The sequence below is a fragment of the Myotis nattereri genome (genome assembly GCF_964212035.1).
Source record: "Myotis nattereri genome assembly, chromosome: 8".
Taxonomy (NCBI): domain Eukaryota; kingdom Metazoa; phylum Chordata; class Mammalia; order Chiroptera; family Vespertilionidae; genus Myotis; species Myotis nattereri.
This window is the reverse complement of record NC_138083.1, coordinates 81685892-81698307: the sequence shown is the minus strand read 5'-3', so window position 1 is coordinate 81698307 and position 12416 is coordinate 81685892.

Here is a 12416-nt window from a genome sequence, read left to right as displayed (position 1 = left end):
AAAACCTCAGAACATTGAGCTGAAACCAGAAGAGCAAGGACATGACAATGTAGCCAGCAAACAACAACAGGTTCTACATGAGATAACCTGGGTTATAGTCTCAGGAAATACAGTGCCTGGCTGAGTGACCTTGGGTTCAAGGATCCTGCCCAGGACCTTGGATTTCCTATGTGTAGAGTGAAACTGGAGGACCACATGACCTATAGGGTCCCTTCCAATGTTCCAGTTTTGTGATTTTGCTACAAAATCTCCTTACTTTCCCCCAGTGCCCACTTCCACAAACTTCAAACAAGCCTTGGAATCAAAATAAGATATGATTTCCTCAGGTTTCTTTTAAGGCATAGAATAAGATTTCCTCACCCATTCAGTCACATGAGAACTCTGATAAAAAACCATTCATTATGGGAAAATTTAATTTAGAAAATAGAAACTAAATTAAATATTTCTTAAATCACTTTAATGAGTTTACAAAATTGAAGTAAATCTATTTGTTCTCTAAAGATAAGACCTGGAGCTAGAGGTTCAGTCCCACTTTTCAAATGGCTTGGGGTGGGGGTAAGGGAGAGAGAAAGTATATTCATATCTGAAAATGATTAAATGAAAATTTAATCCTTAATTATCCTTCTAACAGCTGCTGATGGAAAATCATGCGAGCGTACTAAAATTTAAAGTGCCTGGGTTCTGTGCTTTCAAATTAAGATTTTTTTTGCAGTCATTTGACTTTTAAAATTATAATGAATGTCTGTTTTCCGCATAATTCAGACAGCAAACACTTTAAGAAGTATTATGTAAAAGTAATCTGCTCATTTCTCCAAATCCATGGATCTCTCTGAAATTGCTTTGAGCTGCACCCTGTCTTCCCTCCATCAGTCTCTGCACTGAGTCTGTCCTGCCCCTCAGTACTGGGGCATGGGGATGCTCCCCTTATCAGACTGTGGTAGAGAAAAGGTTCTCAAAGTGTGGCCCTCCAGCTAAGGCCAACACCTGAGAATTCATCACCACTGCAAATTATTGGGTCCCACTCTGACCTGTGGAACCAGAAACTCTTGGTGGGTGGATGGCCCAACAATCTGGATTTAACAAGTCTTCCATGTGATTCTGATGCTCATCTCTGAGAATTTGGGGCGAAAGGAAGTGATTAGGAACTGAAGCAGAAGTTTTAGCATGATAGAACCCAGCTTTTTCCATTTCGTCAGTCAGAGATTTGCTTCCTGACCACTTCAACTCTCAACCTTTTCGAATGACTCTCCTTGTTTTAACCTAACTGAAGAAATGTTCAAATCTTGTATTTCAATATGCACTGCAAGGAAAAATGCACCCAGTCTTACTTTCTAATTCCTCTTGCTCTCTCTCCATTGAACTCCCTTGCCTGTAAAAAGAATTCCACGTGGAGTGACAGTATCTAATTTTGGTTTTTAATGGGAGTTAGGGCTTCAATACATGAACATTATGTTCTATAAGCTAATGCTTCCCTGTTTCTTCAGGCTTCAGACCAGGAAAGACTCCTCTGCCATCATAGTTATGTGGAATATGTCATTTACATATTCTTTTCACTCCCTGTTAGATATTTAATTGTTTTCTCCCCACATTTATATGTTGAAGCCCTAACCACAAGTACCTCAGAATGTGACTGCATTTGAAGATAGGGTCTTTAAGAATGTGATTAAGTTAAAATGATGTCATTAGAGTGGGCCCTCATTAAATATAACTGGTATCCTTATCCGAAAATGGAATTAGAACCCAAATGCATACAGAAGGAAGACAAGGTTAAGACACAGGGAGAAGGTGGCCATCTACAACCAAGGAGAGAGGCCTCAGAAGAACCCAAACCTGCTAACACCTTAATCTTAGTCTCCTAGCTTCCAGAATCCTAAGAAGATACATTTCTGTTTATCTTCTGGGCCTGTGGTTCTTTTTTTCATGACACCCTAGGACAGTGGTCAGCAAACTGCGGCTCGCGAGCCACATGCGGCTCTTTGGCCCCTTGAGTGTGACTCTTCCACAAAATACCGACTTCTATGCATGGGCCACGAAATTTCAATCGCACTGTACATGCGCGCCCGCACGTGGTATTTTATGGAAGAGCCACACTCAAGGGGCCAAAGAGCCGCATGTGGCTTGTGAGCTGCAGTTTGCCAACCACTGCAAACTAACACCCTACCCAGCCAGTGAATTAGAATGCATTTCTAAGAGAATAGTCCCATCCTGACAGGGAGGAAAGTTTGAATTCCTTGAGTATAGCAGCTCACTTTCTGGCAATTTCTGCAACTCTATCCCTCTCCTCTCTCTCTCTCTCTCTCTCTCTCTCTCTCTCTCTCTCTCTCTCTCACTCTCCCTCCCCTCCATATCTATTTATTTATTTTTCATCCATTCCCATAACTACTCCATCCCCACCTGATTTGTCTTTCTGAAGGAAAAACCAGAAAGTTCAATTTCTCCAGTATCTCCAGCTCTAACAGGCACATGACACGGCATCTCTTGAGAGTTACTACCGTTCCTATAGCTCAGTCACCGCAGAGATGTCTTTTGAAGATCAGGTGGGAGTTTAAGAGTATATAGCCAGGGTGGGAGAATATGCAGACAGGGTGCCCCAACATCACTGAAACCCCAAACAATTGACCCCATGATCCCCCCACCCCAATGGACCAAACTTGACAATGTACTGCAAGAAATGGTGAGTATAGTGACAATGACATCGCTTTTAAAAAAGAAGCCTAGTTATTTTTAGGACTTCTCACTCACATCAATCTTCCTTTCTGTGAATGCCTAGTGCTCTACAAACATGTATACCATGCAGGATTATTAAAATGGGTTTTCCATAATGTAAGCAAAGCACCTAAAACAGTGTGTGGCATGTAGCAAGTGCTCTAAGCTATGCTCACTCTCGAATACTGGGACATGAACTGATTGTAGTCATGACTGGCTACAGGTTAGCACACTAGTGCAAGAACAATGCCCACCCACTATATAAAAGAGGGAATATCTGGAGAGTGAGATAGAAAGACCTGGAAGTTACCTTAGTTACTCTGACTCCATTGTATGAAAGACCACATAGCTTCTGTCTGCACAAACCTTTGGTTTGACAACATCAAGGTAAGAAAAGGTTATTTCTTCATACCAGCTCACCTATGGGCCTGACCTGAAGATACCAAAGGATCCACAGAGTTGGAATTCAAGGTCAGTGTGTGCAGCCTGTCTGCATTTTAGGAAAGAGAGGTGATTCTGTTACCAAGACACAGAAGCTGACTCATAGCTACATAAATGGGGGGGGTGCCTGTCTGTGTGAGAGAGACTAAGACAGATAGATGGGGAGAGAGAAGAATGGGAAGCTCAGCTCCAAAGGAGATGACATCTTGTTTCTCTTAATCTCCTAGGGCTCCCCTATGAAACCTCTCTCTGCATGTAGCCTTCCACTAACTCTTCAGAAGAGCTGAGATATTGTTTCTGGTGGGGCCCACACATTTTCCCAGTTAACTTGCCTCAGGCATCTCATCTTCAAAGTGTCCAATAATGTTCACAGCTGACTTTCAGTTCCAGGAAACAGACCTATAAAGATAACGGTTCTTCTCCCCCCCCCCCCCAAGATGTCTCAGAGCCAAAAAAGCAACCAGCCAGAGGATTCAATTGTAGGACAAGATTTTTTGTGATAAGTACAAGAGCATCAGCCCCTTTAACCTCCTCACCCATTTGTCAATCCTAGACCAGCACCACCCAGTGGGTTTCCCACACACAGAAAGTCCTGACCTGACCCTGTCCATCTCCAGTTAGTGCTTTGGAGACAAGAGAAACAGAAAAGGACATCGAAGAAGGAAAATGAGTACAGCCAGAGGATGGAGAAGAAAACAAACTCAAGCTAGAGATGAAACAAGAGTAATTGATAAAATTAGGGCAAAGAAAGGAGAGGGAAAAAGAGAAAAGGGAGAGTAGAACAGAAGAAGAAAAAATAATGAAGCTGGAAGGGAATAGGCTACCTGTAATAACACACTTTAAAGTAGTCATGGAAGTAAAGCAAGATTAAAAATCAAACGAGGACTAATTAAAATGCCCCTTAAATGTGTGCATGCACACGTGGGTGTCTGTCAACGGAGTCCTTGATCTAAAACTAAAAGATCAAACTGGGCTAATGCTCTGAACAAAAAACATTCACAGAGATGCTCATGAGGACCCCTTTACATGCCTATTGTTGATTTTAATCACTTGTTTCTTAAGGTGGTCACACCTTCAGTAGAGTTGCCAGGGCTTGTTATAAATCATATTGTTTGAATTCCTGCATGTGGGTTCACATTCCATTTTCTTCTATTTCGAATCCAGGATTTGACCTCCCTGAGGATCCTTCTTTTTTTCTTCCAGGTGGTTATTAGGCCTATTTGATATTTAGTCAATGTCTCTGATTTGTGGCATAAACTCAACATTTTCTGAACTAGCTGTGAAAGTCACTGTTGTGGAATGTTGTAGCTGGGAGGAAGGAAAGAGACCCTTCGTTGGATCTAAGAGAAGACAAAGACCAGAGAGGTCACACGGTTTTCAGAAGGCCACCCATTCTAGCTTCGCCTCTCCCTGAAACTCCAGCAAGTCATTCAACCTCTCTGAGCCCAGTAGATTTTCTCTCAAATGAGTATTATAATATTTGCTTCAAGGATTTTTTAGAAGATTTTTAAAAAGCCATGATGCTTGAAAAGCAGCACAAAACCAAAGTAGGTGCTCAATAAATGTTGAGCACACGTGCATGTCTATACAAACAGCTGACAACACCCTACCCCTTGCACATGCATGCAGGGCAGATGAGAACTAAGGCTGGGATGTCCACTATGACCTGAGTGCCCTTGTTGGAGCAAGTCAAATATAAGATAATAGAAAAAGAGTGATTGATGAGAGAATAAATGATTAAATAAACATATATACTTCTCCTCCCTAGTTTAAAAAATAGATTAAAATGTTATTATACAAGTCCTTAAAGAATGAAACAATTGTCTCAGGAAATGTACTCATGTAAAATTCTCCTTCTCTCTTGATACTGCAGTACACACCTTTAAACAGTTACCAGGTGCTCCCAAGTGAAGAACCTATCCATATACCTATGGACACCTGCATATACTGGTATACAGTCCTGTGCTGTCTGTCTTGAAGACAGCCCCCCAAAGGATGCTGGGTCCTTTCTTCTATTTCCCTGAAAAGACACTAAAGGGAATTTAAAAGAGAAAAATTATGGAAAGTAGACAGCAATGAAAATATCATTTCACTCGGGCTCATAAATCATTTAAAAAATTCTTCTTTCATTTCCCGCCACCCAGCAGATTTATTGAAAATTTATCACCAGTTCTTTCAGGGAAGCTTCCCCTTACTCAGAAATGAGAGAATTTTGACCTAAATTGCCTAAGAGCTAAGCCAGAATACCATTGTAGCTCTGCGGCTCCATTTCAAAACTAGCCTGTATTTTACAGAATTTCAAACATCCAAGTCACTTCCAGTCACAGGAGCTAAAATTGGCCAGGGTGGGACGTGTGGCTGTCAAAACTGATAAACATTTCCTGAATGCCAATTGGTTGGAGAATCATGCCTCTGAATGCCTTTAAAAATGTCTGAAGTCTACCTCAACACGTAACCCCAAGTTCCAATTACTTGTCGGGAAACTGAGACTTTGTTTGAGCAAGCTCAACCAATTTCATAGTCTCTCATTCTGTGGTAAAGTGGTCTTATGTGTGCTGAGATCTCTGAAGGGAACAGGCCAAGTCTTCCTGTTTTGCACTGGGATGAGAATAATGAAGTTCAAATCCCGTGATCTGGGGGATCTGGGTCTTTCTGCATGGATTAGTGCCTTCCATGAGCCTCAGAAAGCCTCAAGATACAAAAAACCAAGCCTTTGGTTGCTATGGTAGGACAAAGTAGGTTTGATGATAGTAAAGACTATTTTCTGTGTTGGAGGAGCTTTCATCTCTAAGGTAAAGTGTATCCTTGGCAAACCTGGAGGAGAATGCTTCCTGTTTGCCTTTTCCCTATCTTCCCCCCCTCCTTTTCTATGCAGTGACCCCTACCAACTAAGAATTTACTGCACGAATTCAGACCACCTGCTACTATCATTTCAAGGTAGCATTTGATAGATATCCCTAGCTCCACTCCCTGAGTCTCATTGATAGAAGGGGGCTGTAGTGTGTGTTTTTTCCAACGCCACCAAGCAATGAACTAAGTTCTGCCACTATCTACCTGGAGAGAGTATCTGAGGTGAAGTCTTATAAGACTGCCTCCCAGCCCACTTTAGACAAATCCCTCTGTGTCCTCACATGGCCATTGCTTTGTGTGCACTCCTGATGTTTGTATTTTTATAAGGACACCACTCTTATTACCTCCTTTAAACTCTACTATCCTAAAAGCCTTGTCTCCAGATACAGTCATATTGCAGGTTCGGGCTTTAACATATGAATTTGGGAGACCCAATTCAGTTCGTAACGCCATACCATAATAATATATGCAGAAATGTTATAACTTACTTTGGAAAATAAGTAATGTTTACAGAAGAAAAAAGAAATACATAAGCATCTTTTAAAAGAGCTAAACAAGAGTATATGCTTTTGAATAAAATACAGGAAGTCCGAGAGCTTGACAATCCCACCAGCTTATAGCTGGATAAGAAGAGGTGTTCAATAGAACTTACTAAGCAAAGAAATGAATGAATAATTAGAAATGGATGATGATGAATAAATGAGTAGCGTATAAAAGAATTATGAATTAAATTGTGTAGAAATGACCTCTTCTCCATACTAAGACTATTTTCACAGAGCAAACTGGCACTATTTACTGAGAACTCCTCCTCTTCATCGGCACTCTACCTACCCATTTGGCAGTCAGTTGTGGCCACCACATAAAGGCCAAGTTAGAGTGTCAAGCAATCCAAAAGTATGAAGGCAAGACACTCTTAAAGCTTCCTGAATTACCAGATGTCCAGCAGGTTCAGGTTTTTTTTTAGAGTATCCTTGATGAAATTATCCTGCCCAAAGCTCTGGTAAATTAAACAGATGAGATACTTATGGGGTCAGAGGAAGAAAAGGTAAAGCAAAAGTCATGGAGATAGTGACAAGAGACAAGAATACACAGTTACTGCAGCACAGAGAGCACAGAGGAGACCTGAACCTCCAGATGTCATGAGGGCCTGGGGAGTATATGCAGCTGCATTCTTAGAGCTTGCCACACCCACAGGCAATGAGGCAATAAGAAATAATTTGAGCATCTCCCAAGAATCCCCAGATCCTGAATCTCAAATACTTGTCCTACCAATCTTGAAACTTCACTTAGACATTTATTCCTCTGCCTGTTGTAGTCCTCCTGGTCCTCTGCAGAGAGGGAACACAATAAGGGCTAGGATGTAAGAAGTCACAGGAGTGTAGATGTGCAGGCCCCTGAAACACTCTTCATGTAATTGTGGGATGAGTACATCTGACCATGGCACCTGGCATCAAAGATTCAGCAAGAAAAGAGTTCAATTGCCTTGTTAATAGCACCACTAACTACTGTCTATATTCCCAGGCTCAACAGTTTGGGGCACATGACTGATTCTTAGTAAGTATTAGTTGGCAGGAATGAATGAATGGATGAGTAGGTGGTTGGATGAATGATTAGATATAGGACAGTTGAGTCTTCCTTTGGCAAATTTTTAGAGAGAGTATTTGGCATTGTCCTTCCTATTTTTTTTTTCTGCTTTGCTTTTCCCCATGGTAACCTCTCTGTACATATTCCATCAGGATCCTGATCGCAGCAGGGTGCTATGTAATCCCTGTATCCTAACAATGGGCTTGCTGATTTGGGCTTTGCTCATATAGGCATATCTATATATTCATGTTTATTTAAAAGCTACTTGCCTTTAAAACAAAAATAAAGCACATCAAAAGCCAAACAAATAAGACACAGTCATGTGCCCCATACCAATGTTTCAGTCAATGACAGACCACGGTGGTGGTCCTATAGATTATAACAGAGCTGGTGACATTGCAGCCATTGTAATGTCTTAACACGTTACTCCCATGTTTGTGGTGAAGCTGGTGTAAACAAACCTACGGCGCTGCCAGTCACATAAAAGTATAGCACATGCCATCATGTACAGTACACAGTACTTGATAATGACAATAAACCATTTACTGGTTTATGTATTTACTGTACTATCCTCTTTATCACTATTTTAGAGTGCACTCTTTCTACATAGAATAAAAAGTTTGCTGTAAAACAGTCTGCTGTGTTATGCTGGCAGCAGCCTCATACATCTTGTGTTCGCTGCATCTCTTGATTGCCTCGTTTTCTCTTGTGCTTGATTTAATCTCATGTTGTTTTGTACAGTAACATGCTGAGCAGGCTTGTAGCCCAGGAGCAGTAGGCTGTACCATATAGCCTAGGTGTGTAGTGGGCTATACCATCTACATTTGTGTAAGAACACTCTATTATCTTTGTACAATGACAAAATTGCCTAATGATGCATTTTTCAGAACATATTCCTGTAGTTAAGTGGCACATGACTGTACTAACCAGAAGATTCGTAGTCATTATAAAAGAAGCAGAGAGAATAACTTGTAAAAAGTTGAATGAAGGTGAAGCCAGGTGTTGAGGAAGGGACCTCCAGGCCTGCCTTCCTAACCTTGGTGAACTTTACAGCCTAGGATAGGACTCTCAGACTTGCAGACTCAGAAACCTAGTTTGGTCAGCACTCAAGAATGAACGGGCTTGTCAGGAACAGTCTGCAATTAACCTCAGAGACATTGTATAAATCAGACAGCTTGTTAATTATTTTACCCCCAACACCATCACTCCTGTGCCAATCAGATTGGGTGCAGCCAGCACATTCCTACCTGTAGTCCATTCCTACCTGGCATGCCAAAACCAAACTAGCGAGGTGCTTGGTGAGGTTGCTTGGCTCTGGGATCAGAACAAGGAAATTTGACAGTGGCTTTAGATTCTGTTGCCAATACAAGTGTGACAAAGCCCAGGCTATGGCCCCTAGTCTCTTAGACACTGCTGGGTGGGCACTACGCACAGCAGCCCCCTTGATTCTCATTTGTTAGTGCTTCTACTGCTGAACAACACTCCTTCTGCCCAATCCATTTTCCCAAAGATGTCTTGGAATTCTCAATCCACTTATAATCAAGATCTACTCATTGGAAAACTTTCCTCTTTATGAGGAGATAGCTAATACCTGTTGTGATGTACCTTATGTTTCTAAATGAACTCTTAGAGTGATCCTACTTTCTTTAATTTCCTGTGAGCACCCTACCTTTGTTCCCCCTGTGATCAGGTAGTGGCTAAGAGTGCTGGTTCTGAGGTCATAGAGACCTAGTTTCAATCCAAGCTGGGTGACCATGGGCAAGTCCTGTAACCTCCATGTGCCCACTTCCTTATCTGTGAAATGGCCATGGAAATAGCCAAGAAGACCATTGTTAAGATGAATTATGGTCATGTTTGGAAGCACTTAGCACACCTGAAAACTCTCGCTCACAGGAAGCAATAAAAACATCACCATTAGTCATTATCTCTCATTGCTCCCACTCAGCCATCCTTCACTGAGCACCCACTAAATGTGCCTGGCCCCACGCGAGGCCAGGAATCCAGCACGGGGTAATTACAACTGAATATTAAATTTAGCTCTTAGCTTCCTGGCTTCCAAGGCCCAAAGGGCCATATCAATTATTGCTAAGGTTTTTCTCTGTGCTCCAACTTATGCATTCCTATGATACTTTTATAAGCTTAAGTTCTAAAGATGGCTATCCAATTATGAACTTTCAGATCCTGGGACAATCAGATGAAGATGACATCTCAGCACCTACTGGGCCAGACCTGGTGGCAGCACAACACAAATCAACCCATGTTGACAATATCCCAGAATTCCCAGGGTAGCCTACAAAACCATAAATTAGACATGCAGGTGACTGTTACAGCCTCTCACTCTTTGAAAATAGGATGGTCCTGATGAAAAGAATATGCAGCTTTAGTCCAATAGAAAAGTGACCCTAGCTATAAATTATTTCTTTATAATTTTAAATAGAGAGCTTAAGAAATAAATTCACATGGCTGAGATGCACGTACACATTTTCGTAGCCTGATCTTGAGTAATTCGCATTAATAAGAGAGACACAAGGCCCCATCTCGCCATATGCCGGCAGTCACTTTACTGGACTCGAGATAGAATCAAAGTAATTGCTCCATAAAGTAAAGCAGTTAGTAATAACCTAAACTCCAAAAGCCCTTTAATTTTCTGATTCATATCTTTAATCAATTTGCAACATGGAGCAATTGAGTTTTCCCTCTGGTTTCCCAATTGTTTGCTCAAAAGGGCTGCTCTGCTGCCTTTGACTGACATGACATTATTGCATTTATATTGACTTTTACGGCAGTTTTTACAACATTCGAGGTGCATAAGTTACATGAAAATGTAGCACGGGAACATTTCAGGATGAAAGTAAGCCATAAAGAGAGTGCCTGGCTATAATGTCTACAATTTACAGTGTGAGGACATTACAAATTGAGCAGAGCAAACTGGGCCTGGGCTGGGTGTCATCTGTTTCCAAAACCGCCCAGCAAATTGTCCCAGCTGCATCCCCACAGAAGCTGCACCAGGTGCTCTGACGAGTTTTTTAGACACACAGAACACAAGAGCAAATGTCTAGCTTCAACATTGGATAAAGGGAGGGTGCTGATGAGGCAGGAAGGTTTTGAAAATCAATTAAGTTGACCGAGGCCTAAAGTAGGCCAGGGAACTGCTTGAAGATGAGGCTACTACTGATTTATTGTCGCCTGTTCACAGGTTGGCACCTCAGGCTTCACCACTCACTTCCTACCAGGGGCCCAGCAGTGAGGTGGAAACAAATGAAAGGCCATTTCTCATCTACAAAGAACCCTCACTTCTACCATCCCCTCTAATGGAGACGACTCTGTCTAAATCAGGCCCTCAGCATTTCTTAACAAAATGGCCTCCAAATCTTCCCTCCCCTACTTCTCCTGTCCTCAATAGAGAGATTTTTCTAAGACATCAGACGCGATTCCCTCCAAAAAACGTGTCCAGTGGCTTCCAGCTCCTTCAGAGGAAGTTCTCCACCCTTTCCTCAGCATCCAAGAATAGCATCATCACAGCAGCATCTTACTTGTTAAGGGTACTGCCTCTGTTCCAGCCAAGCCAGGGGGAACCTGTTTGTGCACCAGCACATTTGCATGTTGAGTGTTTCCCATCACTTTCTTCTACCTGGACTCCATTACCTAAAGCTTCTGAAAGGTCAAGACTTATATCCTAGAACCAAATTCCCTCAGTTTGAATCCTGAAGGGAGTAAGTTGTACCACTTACTACCCTTTGGGAATCTAGAAAAATTGCTTAGCTGTTCTGTGCCTCAGTTCTGCAAAATGGATATAATTTCAAGACCTGTCTCACTGGTTTGTTATGGAGCTTGATTCATTCAATATATGAGAAGAGCTTAGGACAGGATCTGTCAGAGTAAGAGCTATTGAAGTGTTAGCTGCTATTTGGATGTTGGATTCTTCCACATTTCTTCTTCTAGATCAGTGGTTCTCAACTTTCCTAATGCCGTGACCCTTTAATACAGTTCCTCATGTTGTGGTGACCCCCAACCATAAAATTACTTTCGTTGCTACTTTATAACTGTAATTTTGCTACTGTTATGAATCGCAATGTAAATATCTGATATGCAGGATGTATTTAGGCAACACCTGTGAAAGGGTTGTTCGACCCCCAAAGGGGTCACGACCCACAGGTTGAGAACCGCTGTTCTAGATCCTTTTCTTCTTCCAATCCTTCAATAATTAGTGTCTTTCCTCCCCTTTGAAGTCATCCTAGATTTTCCTGTCAGAATAAGTTACTCTTTTGTGTTCTACCTACTCCCCATATGTTTTTCACTTACAACTTTTACAAAGATGACATGTGTCTTTGCCCAGAAGGGCAGGATTTCCATCAGCAGCAGTGGTCACTGCATGAGAAGATCACAGTCGGCAAGCCCCACCGAGGGTCAGCCCAGCGTGCCTTCCTCACCCTGCAGGCTCACCACCTTCAGGTCCAGTCATGGCATGCATACACACGTCGCAAAAACTTAATTTCTGTTACATTACCTGTGATTTGGTCATGATTCATGTCAGGAAATGCTCAAGGTTCTAGGGTGAATTTAAATCAGTGAAGCTCTCCAAATCTTCCCCACTCACCCATCGGCCTCCTTCCAGACAGATGGGCTGTATTAGTAGGTTTGAAACAGGGGCCTGGAAGGTTGGGCCAACACTTGCCTACATAGGTGGGATCTGTTCTGGCTTGTGGTTCCTCCTGAGGAGCTGAAGGCAGCCACCCCAGGGCAAAGGGCAATTCACTGGCAGCTGCCTCTCTAGAAGTGAAATAAAGAAGTCCTTTGTCAATATTTCTGGTGGGAAACTTCTTTTAACTTTAGTT